Source organism: Molossus molossus, unplaced genomic scaffold (assembly GCF_014108415.1).
Source record: "Molossus molossus isolate mMolMol1 unplaced genomic scaffold, mMolMol1.p scaffold_m16_p_2, whole genome shotgun sequence".
Lineage (NCBI taxonomy): Eukaryota > Metazoa > Chordata > Mammalia > Chiroptera > Molossidae > Molossus > Molossus molossus.
The window spans coordinates 136063400-136082702 of NW_023425355.1; the positions used below are offsets into that span (position 1 = coordinate 136063400).

Consider the following 19303-nt stretch of genomic DNA (forward strand, 5'->3'; position numbering starts at 1 on the left):
TTGGAAACTTGGTAAATTTAATTGTGGTACATCCCACCAAATCATAGCCTTGTAACATAATGGACTACCTGCAGAATCTCACTTGATAAGTGATAAGAACCTATGTACAATTTCTTAAATTTTCAGTCACAAGATTTATTTTAAAAATCCTCTTTAGTTTCTCAAAAAATTAAAAATAGAACTCTCATATGATCCAGCAATCACACTTCTGGGTTTATATCCGAAGGTAGCAAAATCAGTATCTTGAAGAAATATGTACCCTCCCATGGTTCACTGCAGCATTATCCACAATAGTCAAAATATAGAAACAACCCAAGTGTCTGATGATGGATGAATAAAGAAAGAAAATGGGGAGAGGGACTGTATAAAATGGAGTACCATTCAGCTATTTTTTTTTTTTAAAGATATTCTGCCACTTATGACAACATGAATAAACCTATACAGCATTATACTAAGCAAAATAAACCAGAGAAAGACAAATATTATATGGTAGCACTTACATATGAAATCTAAAATTTTAAAAGTTAAACTCATAGAAACAGTAGAATGCTAGTTGCCAGGGGATGGAGGAAATGGTGAGATACTTGTGAAGGTTATAAACGTTCAGTTATAAGTTCTAAGGATCCAATGTACAACATGGTAACTATAGTTAACAATACTTCTATATTGTATACTTGAAATTTGCTGAGAGTAAATCTTAAGTGTTCACACCAAAAAAAAGAAAAAAAGGTAAGTATGTGAAGTGATAGATGTGTTAATTAATTTGATTGTGGTAATCATTCCACAATGTACATGTGTATTAAATCATCACATTGTACACTTTAAATAAATACAATTTTACTTGTCAACTCTACCTCAATTAAGTTGAGAGAAAAAAGGTAAGACTGCCCTGGCCAGTTTGGCTCAGCAGTTAGAGTGTCGGCCTGCGGTCCGGAGAGACCCGGGTTCGGTTCCCGCTAAGGGCACGTACTTCGGTGGCAGTTTGTCCCCGGCCCTGGTTGGTTGTGGGGGTGGCAGCCACTCGATGTGTCCCTTCACGTCGATGTTTCTCTCCCTCTCTCCCTTCCTCTCTCTCCCTCCCACTCTATCTGTACAAAGAAAAAAAATGGAAAAATATCCTCGGGTGAGGATAAAAAATAAAAAATAAATAAAAAAAGGTAAGACTGCTTAAAAAAGAAACCCTCTTTAAACAAGGACAGGAGGATACATATTGAATAAAACCAGCTAAGCTATCTTCCTAGTTTGAAAATGTAGAGCCTTTGCCCCTGTTATCTGAACTCTTTCACACCCCCGTTTTTTGGGGGGTACCTACTACTTACTGTCCCAGAACCTAGGGTAAAACCAAAGAAAGATATAAACAAGAGACAATTTATCTGAAATATTAACTAATAGTAATGCAAGAAAGCAAATGACTAAATATTTTCCAAATCTCCAAGTATAACTGTGAACCACATTCTACACCAATGCTGTCCAACAGAACATTCTGTAACGATGGAAATGTCCTATATCTGCACTGTCCAATACATTAGCTACTAGTCAAATTATTGAGTACTTGAATTGTGGCTTATATACTGAGGAACCGAATCTTTTAATTTTACTTAGTTTTAATAAATTTAACCTTAAATGTAATCAATGTAATGTCTGATTATGTAGCCATGTGGGGCTAGAAGCTACCATATTTGACAGTGCAATTCTATGCATACTTCTATCATAATCCTTACCACTGATTTATGCTATAGTTCCCCAATGATAAAGTTCTACTAGTGTTAAGTATCAGTAATTTTATAGTCTTGAAGAGGAAATTAAAAACGACATTAAATATAGATGGCAGGGTTAAGACTCATCTGAATTTTAGAAATGCTAAAGCCTGGGGAGGAAAATATACTTTAGAATGAAGGAGATCCAGTAGCTATGTTTTCTAGGCCTCTCCCTTTGGAGGTGAGCAGCCCATGGAAAAGAACTCTGTACTACATCTGTGCCTATAACAACACTCGGCACAGAGAAAGCGTTCAATAAACATTTGCTCATGCCCAGCTGGTATGGCTCACTGGTTGAGCATCGACCCATGCACCAAGAGGTTGCAAGTTTGAGTCCTGGTCAGGGTACATGACCAGGTTGTGAGCCAAATCCCCAGTAGGAGGCATGCAGGAGGCAGCCAATCAATGTTCTCTCTCATCGATGTTTCTCTCTCTCCCTCTCCTCTCCTCTCTTTAAAATCAATAAGGAAAACAAATAAATAAATAAAAACATTTTCTCAATAAAATGCCAAATGAGTGTCTCTCTCTCTCCCACTGGTATTCTAAGAGCAAGGGACTAGATCTGTAATATTTGTATTCCCAGCACTTAAACAGTGCTTAGAATATAATAAGCAGTCAATATGTGTTTTGTTTTTTGTTTGTTTGTTTTTTTATTTGGAATGCAATGATGAAAGTGGAAATGATGGTGTGGCTATGAATAACACTTGGAAGACAAAAGCAGCAGAACTTGCTGACCAGGGTACGGAGTTAAGGGGAGAACTTCACCACTGTGAACAGAAAAAGGAAAGTCTGGAAGAGGAACTAAGTTTGGCATAAGAAGCTAAATTTAACAGAATAGTATGTGACACCTACTTCTTACAAAACTATATACCAGATACTTTAAGAACTACAAAGATACAACTTACTCTCAAATAAGTCACAGTCCAGTAGAGGTATGTAAGCTCAGAGTTAGTATTAAAACAATACAGCACTACACAAAGGGCAGAAAGAGGAAAAAGATAGCCAAAGAAAAGAAAAATACTGCGGGAGAAAAAAGCTAAAAATGGAAGTAGGAAGACTGAGAGTAAGTGACAGAAAAGAAGGGAAGAGAGTTCCATGGAGATTCAGACTATAAAATGCCATAAAGCAGTATGTGCCAAAGAGCCCTAACTATTGTTACCACTCACAATCCAGTTCAGGTCCAATGTCCTGTCAAAACCACACAGATTCCTCCAGGCTCTAATTAATCTCATCTGCCCATATATTCCCATTGTACTATTAGAATACAGGTCCACAGATAAAAACCATGTCTTATTAAATTCAGTACTTTGTAGATATAATGCAGTATCTTGTACACACAGAATATAATATACTTGAGTAAAAGTACACTGAAATATTTTCTGGACTGAATTTATAGATAATAATGGCTTATTTTTTTTATGGCACATGAATGAAAACTATATCTCAGCAAGATTTGGTTGTGTCATCAGTTTAAGTGGCCAGAACTTCTCTTTCATTCAATTTCTTGGACACCAACTATGGATCAGACATTGTATACAAAAGCTCCTCAGAGGAAGAGCTCACAGAAGAGGTGAACATGTGAATTAACTACATGTGAGAAGTACAAAAAAGGTCTATGCAAGGTATTTTACTGCCCAGAAGACGTAAAAATCACCTATGTCTAGGAGGAGGAGGAAACTACTTGGGGAAAAAGCTTCACAACGATTTTATTTGAATAGTGTGATTTTCTCCAGGCACTCAATAATTCATTTATCTCTGTTATATTGTGAAAAGGCATGTTATTCATGGAAAATGGACTTTTTGAAAAGTATAAAATGCATTTACGAAAGTCCATTTGCACTGTGCACTCTAGCTGTACTGGCCCTCCAGCATGTCTCTTAACAGGCCAACTCCCCATTACCTCTGTAAAACAGACCAGCTGATGCCAACCGTACAAATGTTTTTGGCTAATAGGTAACTATTTAGCTCAATTTCACACTTCTGCTCCCTTCAGTTGAGCTGCACACTTAGCATCCAAAAGTTAGTTGCATTTCTTCCCCAAAACTATTTGTCAACTCCTCTTGTAATAGACATCTCATGGTTTTCAACTAAAGAGTAAGTAAACCAATTAAAAGTAAGTTGCAATTTCTGTGAAAATTATGTAGGATGCTTTGGCAAGATTTGATGAAGGTGATGAGTGACTTTAAAATGTGGCTATCAATTAGATATGGGTTAGATAACATTAAAAGACAGGAGAACACTGTAAAAATCTACAATTCTGCACTAGACGGTTTCATAAGTTGCCTATAGTACTGTTCCACTTTTAAGAAACTGGACCTACTAGACAGATAAGATGCATTATGAGTATGGTTCATACAAGAAAGATGACACTGAACTTCAGCTAGCTGATCCATACTCGTAAACAAACAAACAAAATGTAGCCATACATCAAAAGACTGGCAAATAAACACACTTTACTGCAAAATATTTGTTATTTGTGCATTCTTATGAATTACTTAGAGCTTTATCAATTTTTAAAATTAACTTTCCAATTATTGACTTCAGTCCATCAAATAAGGGGACCCCCACCAAAACATCTTGCTAAAACTTATTCCTTCACACCTCTGCACAAAGGCCACCTCCTTCAGAAAGCCCCACCAGTGCTACCTGCCTCTTCAAAAAACCCTCAACTGGTGTTAGACTGCTGCTATTGATTTTAATCTCAAACCACTTTAAAAAAACAAATTCATGCCCGGCCCATGTTGCTCAGTGGACTGAGCATCGTCCCATGGACTGAGAAGTCCCAGTTTGATCAGGGCACATGCCCAGATTGCGGGCCTGATCCCCAGTAGGGGGCATTCACGAGGCAGCTAACTGATGTATCTCTCTCATATCAATGTTTCTATCTCTCCCTTCCTCTCTGTCTAAAAAACTCAATAAAAACATATTTAAAAAATAAATAAATAAAAATAAAAAACAATTCATTATGAATAACAAAAATTCTATTAATAGTTTCTTTAGATCTTGATGCACTAAAAAGTAAAACAAAATGACCTCAATAAATCACTGCAGAGATAGATCTTACAAAGACAGCATATGGGAGAAATAGTAGTTGTCCAAAAAAAAAGAAAATTTAAGGTAAGTAATTTAAGGAAAGATAGTATTTGTATCTTGGTGAAGGAGAAATAAGTAGGAAATAAGTCAACATATTTGAAAACAAACTAAGGAAGAAAGAAAACATAAATGTAAACCAATTATTTTTAAAAATCCAGACATCACAGACAAATGCTAGGCTGGTTCTAACAAGGAAATGATATTTGCAATTACATTTTATCATTAATGATACATCAACTAATTACCCATTGCCACATTTTATTATGTATAAAGAATCATTCATTGCCCTGGCTGGTTTGGCTCAGCAGTTGGAGCACTGGCCCTCGGACCAAAGAGTTGTGGGTTCGATTCCAGTCAAGGGCACATACCTCATTTTCAGTTCGGTCCCCAGCCCTGGTCGGGTCGTTGGGGAGGCAGCCAATCAATGTGTCTTTCTCACATCAATGTTTCCCTTTCTTTTTCTCTCTCTCTCTCTTTCTCTCTCTCCCTCTCCCTCCTACTCTGTCTGAAAATAGATGGAAAAATGTCCTCGAGTGAGGATAAAAAAAAAAAAAAGAATCATTCATGAAACCAAGAAGTACAGTCATAGTCTTTTGTTGTTGAGGATCTTTCTCCATTGATACTTTTTTAGATAGGGTGGAAGGGAGGGAAGGAGGGAGAGAGCAGGAGGGGGGGGGACGTCAATGTGAGAGAGACACATTCAATTGGTTGCTTTCCGCACAACTCTGACCAGGGCGGGGATCGAACTTGAAACCCAGGTACATGCCCTTGACAGGAAATCAAACCCGAAACCCTTAGGTCTGTGGGCTGATTCTCCAACCCATGAGCCAAACCAGCCAGGGCACACATTATAGTCTTTATTCATAAAGTAATGTTAAGTTAATTAAACAAGGAGGCCATTAGACTGAGATGGCTCTAATACCCAAAGGCAAACCAAAACAAGGCCTTAAGCTATAGCCAATCAAAGAATTCCCTTTCTTTGCTACAGCACTTTCTCTATATAAGTCCTTCCCCTGGCTCGTATCGGCAGAATGCTCCTAATCACTTCCAATTTGGTGCTGCCCAATTCAAACTGATTTTTTCCTCAAACTCTCAAAAATGTTAATATACCTCAGCTTATCTTCAAACAGTAACTACAATTCAATTGTGAAAACTGGAATTAATACATGAAAACTTCGTGTCCAGAGGATTAGGGCAATATTGGTGTTCAATCAATGTTTACTGCTTTCATTAAGAGGTAGATATTTCAAGACTGTAGTTAATACATGAAGACAACAGGCAAGATGAGATGATTCAGATTCATGATTACCAAACAAATTATAAAAAATGAATGATATAGCCCAGCCAGTGTGGCTCAATGGTTGAGCATCAACCCATGCACCAAGAGGTCGTTGGTTCGATTCCCAGTCTGTCAACATGCCCAGGTTGTCAGTACAATACCCTGGGGGGGGGGGTAACCAATCAGTATTCTCTCTCATCGATGTTTCTATCTCTCTCCCCCTCTCCCTTCCTCTCTCTATAAAATCAATAAAGAAAAACATATTTTTAAATGAATGATATAAATCATAATGGCTATAAATACTCAAAGAAAAGAGTGTTCATTTTAGACTAGGGAGATTATCTTTTACATAGCAAAGAGGATTTGGACTAGGTCTGGAAAAAGGGATGGGGTTACAGTTAAGTTGTGTGAGCAAAAAGGAAGAGGGTTCATTCCAGCAAAATTTGTTTAAAAACACTTGAGGATTATTATAAATAATGATTATAATGATTATAAATTTGCAAAGTGCTTTCACAGTTACCATTTCACTGGAAATTGCAACAACCCAGTGAATTAATTCACAAATCAGAGAATCATACTTATGAAATAGAGAAAGGATATCTGATTAAAACTGCACATTCTAAAAGAGAAGAAACTTGGGTATGGTTAGATTCAATAGGTTTTTTTAATGCAAAGCTAAGAAACTTGAATGTCATCCTGTAAACCTGGGAATTTATTACAAGTTTTGTTACAGATTTTTTTTTTTCTAATCCTCACTCAAGGACATTTTTTCATTTTTTGTTCAGATAGAGTGGGAGGGAGAGAGAGAGCAAAACATCAATATGAAAGGAACACATCGAGTGGCTGCCACCCACACGACCCAACCAGGTCCTGGAACAAACTGCAACCGAGGTACACGCCCTTAGCGGGAACCAAACCCGGGTCTCTCTGGACCGTAGGCTGACGCTCTAACTGCAGAGCCAAACCAGCCAGGGCTACAGATTTTTTTTTTTACAGTGACATAACAATGAAAATTATTACTTGAATTAAAATACTGGTAAATGCAATTCAAGGTAAATGGAACATTCATCATTCATTATTCCACAAATATTTACTGAATAAGTATTCTATCCCAGTCACTACAACAGATGTTACCAATACCAATAGTGAACAAAACAGACCAGAACCTGCCCTCGTGGAGCTTCAAGTAATAAGAGATGCAAAAAATTCCAGAAGAACAAAATATTTCAAATAAAAATTCTGGTGACATACTGGATTTTCAAATGTAATAAAATAATAACAGCGAAAATATATAGATAGCACTTTGTGCTAAGCACTGGTCTAGCTGCTTTATTTATATTAATGTATTTAATCCTCATAAAAACCTTTTATGGTCCTTCACTACCAGAAAACTCATTTTACCAACAAGGAGATAAAGAGAGAAATTAGTTACATAGTAAAGTGGCAGAACTAGAGTTCAAACGCAGGCAGTCAGGCTCCAGAAGCCCCATACTTGGCCACTATGCTACATCCTAAACAGATAAACCACACGGCTTAAGATAGTGCTTTTGGAGCATTTCCACACATTGCACATGATGCCAAGTGTTTTGATATACATTATCACATTTCATCCTCACACTTTTAAAAGATAAGAAAACAGTCCCAGAGTCATTAAATACCTTGTCACTGGTCACATGGCTAGGAAGTGTCAAGGCCAGAATCAAACCAAGGTTTTTACCAACCTCCAAAGGCCTATTTTTAACTATAAGATTAATTTGCAAGATAACGGTTATTTGTAAGCAGCACTGAATGAATCCCAAGTAGAAAACTGAACTGGGGAAACCAAAAGCGTGATGAAGAAATCTATTTAGAAAATTTGTTAAAAGAAGTGAATTTAGCCCTGGTCGGTTTGGCTCAGCGGTTAGAGCATCTGCCTGCAGTCCAGAGAGACCCGGGTTAGGTCCCCGCTAAGGGCATGTACTTCGGTTGCAGTTTGTCCCCCACCCTGGTTGGGTCGTGCGGGTCACAGCCACTCGATGTGTCCCTTTCACATCGATGTTTCTCTCTTTCTCTCTCTCTTTCTCTCTTTCTCTCTTTCTCTCTCTCTCTCTCTCTCTCCCTCCCTCCCTCCCACCCTCCCTCCCTCTCTATCTGAACAAAAAATGTAAAAAAATGTCCTCGAGTGAGGATAAAAAAATAAATAAATAAAAAGCTATATACCTTAAAAAAAAAAAAGAAGTGAATTTACCCCTGGTCGGTTTGGCTCAGCAGTTAGGGCATCAGCCTGTGGACCGAGAGACCTGGATGTGTCTCTCTCACGTCGATGTTTCTCTCTCTCTCTCTCTCTTCCTCCCTCTCTCCCTCCTGCTCTGTCTGTCTGAAGATAAATGCAGAAATGTCCTCCAGTGGAGATTAAAAAAAAAAAAAGAAGTGAATTTAGCAAGACAAAATGGACTGCTCCACGTGCAGAGTGCACTAGACTCATGGATGTCCCACCACCAATGCTATATGGGGTCTTACCATTTTTAGTAAGAGTCATTTCACTATGACACCAACCAACAACAAAAAGCTAAATGCAGAGCAAGATGATATTAATCACTTATTCCATTAAAGTTTGTATATTTGCTAGTTCATTCATTAACAAGTTTTCCCTGCACATCTCCAGAGCTTAATTATAATTGCTACGTTTTTCCTATTTAACTAGGGATTAAATGAAAAACTTGACTATAAACAGCAGAGGCATCCTTAAGAGTGCAACAAATTGGGTTATTTATCCTGGCCCCCAACTTGGGAAGCCCGTTGCAGCTGTTACAGGAACCACAAAGGTAGCCTTGCAAAAAAGCAGCACCAGGGCAAAAAATTTAATCATCAAATACAATCAGTATAAGCACAAAAATCTTCCATTTCATTATGACTAAAGCAGTGTAGCATATCTTCCAACTTCCGATGTCTTTTCTACCAACCACTGAATTTGAAAGCTATTTTAATCACTTCAGCAGCATAAAGTATAAAGGAAGAGAGAAAAGCAGTAAGTAGAGATGCAATTTAGGAATGGGCTTAACATACCATTTACTAAAAGATGATTCATTCTTTTTTTTTTTTTCATTTGTGGTACGTGCCCCTAGCAGGAACCGAACCCGGGACTCTCTGGTTCACAGGCCAATGCTCAACCACTGAGCCTAACTGGCCAGGGCAAAAGATGATTCATTCTTTCAACAAATATTTATTCAACACCTACTGAGGCTGCAAGTACAATGGTTAGTTAGCATCCCAATATAGCCTATTTTTACCCCAGCCAGAAGTCGGGCAGACCACCCTTCAGGGTCCTCATTTAGAAAGTAGAACTAATAACTATTCTCACAGAAATGTAATGAATTAAATGTGTCATACCTACCTTTAAAGTGTTCTGTGCTCAAATAAAATAATAGTTTTAAAGATTGAAAGGTTTTCAGAACCTTTAAAAAAAAAAAACCCTAGAAAGGTAAAAAAAATATATATAAGCAGTAAGCTATGTTTATCCCTGGATAGAAAGCAGCCTTAAACATCTCTCTATTACTCGGGGTATTTGTCATACTGCCCTTCATTTAACAAGGGTTCAGTAAGTACATGTGATGGAGTATGGACTGCTGTAGTTATTTTAACAATCTGGCAAAGGAGAAAGAATGGAGAGATGAAACTAATATTTACTGCTACCTATTGTGTACCAAATACTACATTGGGCACTTCATTTATGTTATTTCATTTAATTTTCACAGTCACCTTGTGAGGTAGATGTTAATAATCACAACACCAGGAATGGTTGTTCATTTTCCAAGAATCAGATAAGAAATCTAAACTTCAAAAATGAGCAATGGCCCTGACCATTTTGGCTCAGCAGTTAAAGCGTCTGTCCACGGACCGAAGGGTAGCCGGCTCTATTCCAGGTAAAAGGCACATACCTGGGTTGCAGGATTGATCCCCAGCCCCAACTGGGGTCATGTGGGAGGCAGCCAATAAATGTCTCTCTCACATCGCTATCTCTCTCTCCCTCCCTCCCTTCCACTCTATCTAAGAAAATCAGTGGCAAAATATCCTCGAGTAAAGATTAACCAGAGAGAGAGCGAGAGAGAGCAAGAAATGGATCTGACATTTGGCATAGTTTACTTATTTCATGTTAAAAGGAAAGAATCATGTGAACCCTACAAGAGTACACACACACACACACACACACACACACACAAAATAACCTGTATTGGCATTTAAAGAAAATGTACAAAGAAAAATACAAATGGCCAATAAAATAAATTTTGTAAATGTTCAATCATACAATTAATTTTTTTTAAATCTAACAAAAAAACAATAATGCTCACCAGACTGGCAAAAATAATAAACATTTTTAAATTGGTAACCTCTCCTTTAGTTGAATCAGCATGTTTCCTCTACACCCTCTATAGGTGTGGCACACTCCCTCCCATCAATGTCATGTGTCATCACCCACAGTGATTCCCAAGGGGCATATAAGACGTCCTAAAAAAAACTGTCAAAAATTTTCACAAAAATTCACATTAAAAGACATTTTTTTGCCATGATATCTACAGTAGAGAAAAAGGAGAAACAACATGAGGTGCAGGGCACTAAAGTTCTGCTTTAAAATGGCTGACCAAACACATGTTTACCTTTCTTCCCACATTAAAACCCACTGAAACAAGCAAAGAAATATAAAAATAAGTCCAGAGCAGCCCTGGAAATGTAGATACTTCAGCAGATAGATCAGTGAGGAATTCCAAGGAGCTATGAAGCAGGTTAAGATCCAATGGATGGGCCTTGGCCGGGTAGCTCAGTTGGTTAGAGCATTGTCCTGACATGCTAAGGTTTCGGGTTTGATCCCCACTCAGGGCACATTCTAGAACCAACCAATGACTGCACAAATAAGTGCAACAACAAATCAATGGCCCAGCTGGTGTGGCTCAGTGGAATGAGCGTCGGCCCATGGACTGAAAGGTTCCGGTTCGATTCCCAGTCAGGGCACATACCCGGGTTGCAGGCTTGAACCCCAGTGGGGGGCGTGCAGGAGGCAGGTGATCGATGTTTCTCTCTCACATCAATGTTTCTCTCTCTCTCTCTCTCCCTTCCTCTCTCTCTAAAAAATCAATAAAAACATATTTTATTTAAATAAAAAGAAATCAATGTTTCTCTCTCTCTCAAATCAATACATAAAAAAAAAAGAAATTGTTTAAAATAAGAATATCCAATGGATGGCAAAACCCACTAGAGCTGAAGAACCCACAACTTCATATAGTAAAATAAAGAACTCTCCCCCCAAATATGTTTCCAGAAGGACCCTTGAAAGATAATAAAACTATAGGTAGTAGGAACTATAGGTAGTAGAAAAGAAATGGCTAATAATAAACCACATAATTGGAGCCCTGTAAAACACCATTACCTATGCCCCCTGCCTACCCCTTTTCAGCAGGACTGATGCCAGCATTTATCTAGTCCTGACTGTCTAAATTGATAGTTTGGACACAGAATACTACTCAGTAACATTTCTCCAGAGAAGAGGAGAAAAGTGTCAATTAACTGTAACTTCCATGAAAAATAGGGAGTCCCACCAGAGAGCTAATGACCCACACACACCACAGAAAAACATTGCATTCAGGACAAGGAGATAACATAAGCAAAGACATCAGATTTGAAACAGGATTTTATGGGGACCTCTACATGCCAGAGCATAGTGTTTGAGGCAGAGAAAGGATGTGAGGTTGGAGAGGTTGGTAACCAGAGAACATACCAGAGAGCCTGATAAGCCCTATAAGAGAATTCAGACTTTCTCTTTCTCCTGTCAGTTTGAGAGCACCACTGCAGGCTTTCAAGAAGGTCAGTGATAAGTTCACAATCAGATTTTATATCATACTAGCTAGCAACTGTAGATAATGTATCTGAGTTGGATAATACCCAACTATCTACCTTAGGAACCACAGTGGTTGGTAGAAACACTGAGACTTTTTTTTTTTAAGTCCTCACCTGAGGATATTTTTCTACTTATTATCAGATAGAATGGGAGGGAGAGGGAGGAGGGAAAGAGAGAGAGAAACATCAATGTGATAGAGCCACATCACATAGGTTGCCTCCTGCACGACCTGACCAGGGCCGGGACAAACCGCAATCGAGGTACATGCCCTTGATTGGAATCGAACCCGTGACTCACTGGTCTGAGGGCTGATGCTCTAACCGCTGAGCAAAACTGGCCAGGGCAAGACTTTTTTTTTTTAATTAAGGAAAAGCAAGTTAGAGGAAACCATGCTGTGCTTCACATTACATATGCTGAGTGTAAGGCACCTGTAAAATAAATATACAGGTGTAGATTTCCTGCAGGTTATTAAGAATGAATCAGAAGCATGTAGGGAAAAGGAAAGGAAGAATTTAGAAATTAGAAAAACATCTGCACATAAGTAGAACTGAAACTCTGGGCACAATGGAGACAATGACCAAACATAACAGTTGGCCGGCCAAGAGGTCAAACTCAGGCTAACAGCAGTGGGTAAGGAATAAGTGGATCAAAATGAGCCCACAGAAGATGCAGAGAAAGAAATGTAAGAGAAATGTTTAGCAGCATTACTGGCCTCTACTCATGGACAACCAGGATGCTAAGGGAACATACTGCTTCAAGGAGATAGTGAATAAGAGTGTCAGGTGCAACAGAAAAGTCAGTAAAATGAGGACTGATTGAAGCCACTAGATGAAGCACACAAGACATCACAGGCAATCTCAGCAATGACAGTTTAAGTAGTGAGGTTGGGAAGCCCAAGAGTAAGAGCTAAAATTTGAGGAGAAATAAATGGAATATATATAAACCACTCTCACAGAAGTTTAGATGAGAAGGAGGGATGAAGGTTAGGTAACTAAGAGAGGAGTGAACAAGTGGTTCAGGGAAGGTTTTCTAGGATGAGAACCTTAGGAATAAAATAATGGGCAGAGAAAAACAAAGGAGTCACAGCAAGATTCAAAGGATGCAGCAAAGTTACTGTACCTCAACACTACCGACATTTTAGACATTGTAAGATGTTTAGCAGCATTCCTTGCCTCTACTCACCAGATGCCAATAGCACATACATCATCACCATTATCATCACCACCACCACCACCCCAGTTGTGATGACAAAAATGTCTCCAGATACTGCCAAATGTCCCCTGGGGAGCAAAATCGCCCTCTGTTGAGAACCACTGGTATACACAATGGGAAGGAAGAGAAGGAAAAACTGATGGAAAATTATGTCAAAGCAGCAGCACTAAAGCTGAGGGTAATGAGCAAGGGACTGGCCTGGAACAGCAGCAGAAGCACCTCATCTTCTGAGATAGGAGGAAAGAACAGCTCTGGGAATAGAGGAACTGATAAATCTGTACATGGAACCAGAACCTGCAGAAAATCAGCCAGAAGGCCTTCAGTATTCTCAGTGGAGCAGAGGTAAGGCTGTTGTGCTAAGTATGAGTGGTGATAATTCAGTGGCCGGTTTGAGAACAGTGGCTAGGGTTTGTAACAATAATAGGAACTGGTAGCTAGCAGGTCACACCACAGAAGAACAACTAAGACTGGAAATGACCCTATTCCCTTTTCTCACGCAGAATGTCAAAACGTACCTTCCCAAAGAAATCACCTTTTCCATACTGATTACAGTCCCAAAGGGTCTATATGAATTTCAACTACATAATGGATTCCTGCGGGTTACCTGGGAAACTAACCCATTTTATAAAATAACATAGTTCCTATCAGATAATATGAACTCTTCCACAAAATTAATGTCTAAATGAACTTTTGATAAGTAATTTGTTAAAGTTAGAAGATGTCTGTGGTTGTAACTACTTCCTGGTTCTTAACTGGATGAACTGCTTCCTGACCAACAGTCAGGAAAACTAGATTAGAAAGGAGTGTCTGTAAAGACAGGATGCTTATTAAATAAGATTCTTTACAGGACAAAGACCTGCTCACTCCTGCCCTCTAAACCAAGGGCTGCACCCTCAAATAATTATGGGACTAGGAAACCGAAACAATTGCCTCAAGTCCATATATGGGAAAGAAGCTGGAAGTAAACAACCAGCATGAAGCCAAGAGATAACAAAGGGCTGTCCTTGGGTAGATAAGAAAAGAAAAAAAAATGCTACACACAGTGGCCCAGGGCTGTGCATAGGAGTGACCAAAGCAAAAGGGAAAACCCAAGTCTTTGCTCTACCACAGATATGGAGTCCAAATTCACACCACTCTCCAGATGTCAGAAACCCATCTGAAAACAGATCAGAAACACTCCAGAAGCAGTGAATCCAAAGGGTCCCATCAGAGATAAATGCAAAGTCAATCAAAGGAACATTTCACAAGCCAGGCACCAAGGCAGGACCTTCAAGAAGAGGAAGCAATTCCCAAACTGTTAGATGTTGCAAACCACAAAAGAAATAAGCAAAATAGGGAGGGAGGAGACGGAATAGGAGATTTCATTCCTCAAGAACTACAGCTCAGAATATAATCCAAACATAACTCTATTTTTAAATGTTCACAGAAAATGCCCTTATAAAAATTAAAAAGCAGTTTTCAAAAAAAAAATCACTGAATTTTTTACATTTAAAAACATAGTCAAATGTTTTAAGTATGAATTCTCAATAAATGGATTAGACAATAGACTAGATACAGCTAAAGAGAAATTAGTGAATTGTAAGATGGGTGTCAGGAAATTACCCAGAAGTAAAAATAAAAAATATTAAAGAAAATGTAAGCAATATGGAAGATGCAATGAAAAACTCCTACATGTAGCCCGGCCAGTGTGGCTCAGTGGTTGAGCATCGACCCATGCACCAAGAGGTCGCCAGTCAGGCACATGCCCACTTTGTGGGCCTGATCCCCAGTGGGAAAAATGCAGGAGGCGGCCAATTAATGTTCTCTATTATCATTGATGTTTCTATCTCTCCCCCCCTCCTTTCCTCTCTCTCTCTCATATCAATAAAGAGAGAATAAAACTCCAACACATATCTAAATAATGATTCCAGATATGAAAAATGGAGGAGAAGCATTATTTTAAAAGATAGTAAGGTATTTTTCTACAACTGAAGATACTGTCTTTAGACTGATAGGAGTACACAAGAGAAAAGCAGTGTAAGTTAAAAAAAAAAAAAAATCGACATCTAGAGATATTGCAAAGAAACTGCAGAAGATCAAAAACAAGGAAAACATCTTAAATGTAGCCCAAGAGAAAAGATAATTACCTACATACAAAGAAATTACACCTGAACCAACTAAAGACTTCTCATTAACAAGGCTTGTCAAAATGTTAGCATAGGCAGCTAGAAGTTAACAAAAGAGAAGGGAGCTAGACTGGCTGGCCCTGATTGAGTCTGGAATTTATACTCCCCACCCAAGGAGGAAGGACCAGCTTTCTAATCTCCCAGGGAACTACCAGTCTGTTCTCCAGATTATCTAGTGAAGCTGGGGGTGGGGGGCAGTAAAGGGCAAATTCCTCTGCTGGGCACATGCAAACTAGGAGCCAAGATGGCACAGGGGTAGGTCCTTTTTCTTTGAGGCATGTGCACTAGAACCCAAGATGATGACCATAAAGGGGAAGTGTCTAACCTGGGGGGAAAAAAGACCAGATTAGATAGAGGGAGGACCCAACACAAATCCAGGAAAGAAATTGGTTAATTTGAAAGAAAGCTTACCAGTTCCCAAGCCCAAGGTAATATAATCAATATAATCAAAGCTTAACAAAGGCCCGTCTGGGTCTCCATATCTGCACAGCTCCAAGTGCAGGTCTGTTGTAGCTGTATAGGCCGGCAGCCACATGGTCCAAGCTTGGGCGGGCTCCAAGTGCGGGCCTGGGTGCAGCAGCGCAGCACCAGCTGAGCACAGACAGGAACAGAGGCTAAACTAGCAGGTGGGACAGAGATTGAGTCAGACTAAGTCTCAGCATGGACTCAACTGAACTATGAAAGCCTCTTGGATGCCCTGCCAATACCAGGTAATGGCACAATATCTCTGGACCCTGGACCTCCTTCTAGCCTTGCTGAAAACAAGGCTGGACTTCTTCCACAGTGGGACAGAGCTGTATGACCTGCTCGAGAATGAGAGACCAGGGACCTGGAGACAGTCCTTTCTTTCTACTCCAATAAATCTTACCACTACACCTCATCCTCCCATGCGTGGGTCCTCAAAATGCTTTTCTTGCAACTCTGTGGAAAACCCCATTTCTGCCAGCAACAAAAACACAAGAATAGAGAAAATAATTGTCACTGTAAATTCTGTACCCATCATTTAGAGAAAAAGTAAAATAAGGACACTCAAAAAGGCCCAGACCAAGTTTACTAACAGGCATTTAGTAAAATAACTACTTAAGAACATTCTTTATAAAGAAAAAAACTGAACCCAAAAGTTTAGAAATGGGGTAAATAAAGACTGGCATGCAAAGATGTTTAAAAAACGGATTGATGAGTAAATATTCACTATTTTTATAGGCATAAGGTGGCTTATACAAGGCAAAATTAAAGCATAAATAACTAACATGGATGAGAGGATGAGGGTTAAAAGATAAACCATTCTAAAAATCTCTGTCTTATTCAGGAGGATGGAAATAATAATTTAGCTTAGACTAAGTTAAATGTGCCTGTTAAAAATTTTAAGAGGGCCTTGGCCGGTTTGGCTCAGCGGGTGAAGCGTCGGCCTGCGGTACAGAGAGACCCGGGTTCGGTTCCCGCTAAGGGCACGTACCTCGGTTGCAGTTTGTCCCCGGCCCTGGTTGGTTGTGCGGGTGGCAGCCACTCGATGTGTCCCTTCACGTCGATGTTTCTCTTCCTCTCTCTCCCTCCCGCTCTATCTGAACAAAAAATGGAAAAATGTCCTCGGGTGAGGATAAAAAAAAAAAAAAAAAATTAAGAGTAACCAAACTTCTGTCTTTCACCCTGGAATAAGAAAGCTGGAAGAAATATAGCGGCCACTCTTCCGATGAAAAAAAAAGATGGATTGATTTCAAATTCATGGTTTTCTTTAAACAAAATGCATCACAGAACAAATTGGCTCAAAATCTTGAGGCAGGACCTTCAAGGAGAGAAAACAAATCACCCGGGATAGACTGCAAATGGACACTGATAAGAGGAGTTCAGCTAGAATAATTGGCAAATTGATAAAAAATCTGATGTTGCTTGCTGAAGGACAGTGTTAAACTTTGCGGGGGGGGGGGTGGCAGAAATGGGGGAAACCCAAACCTTCTGCAGGATCTTCCTCCACCAACCCCACCAGGTACTCACAGAAAGTAGGGTCCTGAGGATTACCCATTGTGATGCAGACCTGGAGGAAGGGAACCACAGCTGTACCTCAGGAGCAAGGAATTCACCCAGATCCTTCTTTCCCTATCCCCACTAAAGAAAAGCCTGTATCAGTGAAAGCAAGGCCAATAATTGAGTCTATCCTTACTTAAAGCATTGGTAAAAACTCATTGCCGCTGGGAAATGAGGCAGGCACCCTACTCCTGGGAGAGGAATAAGATTCCACCCTGAGCCCACCAAAATAGCCAAGGGAGGGGCAAGACCTTGGGACACTGAGGCAGGCTTAAACCTGAGGTTTAGAACAAAAGACCACACTGTACCAATACTCCCCACCTCCAAGCTAACCAACTTCCAATAACAAGTTAACAGTAGCATATTACCAGTGGAAGGTCAGAACAAGAAGACCCATTTTAAGTAACAATTCAAAAGAAAGATATGAAACCCAGAATAAAATAAATCAACTCCCAGCCTAATCACAAAGCATCTCCATGAGAATTTAAAGCCTAAGGTATACTGAGGGTAACCACCGCAACAACAAATTCAAACCTAGCCCCACTCTTGACTAGATTTATTCAAATCACTGCAGTAAAGGCACAGCAGAAGGAAAGATATGCCCTTTTACAGACACAAGTTATGTACATCAGTCTCTAATTTTCTACAAAATAGGTCAGATTTGCAACAACAAAAGAATCACAAGGGCCCTGGCCGGTTTGGCTAAGCGGTTAGAGTGTCAGCCCACGAACCAGAGATTCCTGGGTTTGGTTCCCACTAGGGGCACGTACCTCAGTTGCAGTTTGTCCCCCCACCCTGGTTGGGGTCGTGTGGGTGGCAGCTAGTCGATGTGTCTCTCTCACATTGATGTTTCTCTCTCTCTCTCTCTTCCTCTCTTTCTCCCTCCTGCTCTATCTGAAGATAAATGCAAAAATGTCCTTGGGTGAGGATAAAAAAAAAAAGAATCACAAGGTATAAGAAAAGGCAAAGAAAAAAAAAAACAATACTCAGCCCTGGCTGGTTTGACTCAGCAATTAGAGCGTTGGCCTGAGGTCCAGAGAGGCCTGGGTTCGGTTCCCGCTAAGGGCATGTACCTCCGTTGCAATTTGTCCCCAGCCCTGGTTGGATCGTGTTGGTGGCAGCCACTTGATGTGTCCCTTCCACGTCGATGTTTCTCTCTCTCTCTCCCTCCCACTCTATCTGAACAACAACAAAAAAAAGGTGGAAGGGTGTCCTTGGGTGAGAATAAAAGAAAAAAGCAATACTCAAAAGACAAAGAATTTACCAGAACTTGACACAGAATCACATGTTGAAAATATCTAAAATGAACATTTAAATACTATGAGTAACATGGTTAGGGCTCTAACCCAAAAGGAAAACAACATGCAAAACCAGATGAATAATTCAGCAGAGAGATGAAAACTATAAGAGAGAACAAAATGGAAGTACTGAAAATGGAAAACATAGCTAAGAGAAATGGAGTGTCTTCAATGGGCTCTTCTACAGACTCAACTCAGCCAAGAAAAGAAAACGACAGGTCAACAGAAATGACCCCAACCAAAACACTGAGAGAAAACGATAAAACAGAACAGTCAAGAACTGTAGGACAAGATCAAAGGTTCTAATATACTGGTAACTGGAATCACAGAAATAAGAGAATGGGACAAAAATATCTGAAGAGGTATTGGCTGAAAATATTCCAAAATTAATATAAGACATCTAACCACAAATCCCAGTGATCAAAGAACAGGAAGACAGATTTACCCCCCCCCCCAAAAAAAAGTACTGCCATCACTCAGCACCAATACCACTTGAGACTGAATTCCATAAGCTCTGCTTTTGCCATGCCTTAAAAAACAAATACACCTGTCAATATGATCACCAGGTTATCAATTCAACTGCAACTACACATGATGGCCACCTCACA

General features: G+C 39.6%; 1 protein-coding gene across 4 annotated transcripts in view; it reads right to left on the reverse strand.

Moving 5' to 3' along the window:
- Positions 1-19303, reverse strand: part of CDKL5 (cyclin dependent kinase like 5) — a 179781-nt gene that overhangs the window by 148794 nt on the left and 11684 nt on the right. The window contains exon 1 of one of the 4 annotated variants that reach the window (XM_036270965.1): positions 16244-16310. The exons of 2 other annotated variants lie outside the window; for them this stretch is intronic. The gene's annotated coding sequence lies outside the window, so the exon portion shown is untranslated. Of the gene's footprint in view, positions 1-9502; positions 9584-16243; positions 16311-19303 lie in introns of those variants that run through there. One more of the 4 variants, XM_036270964.1, reaches the window with a different exon arrangement.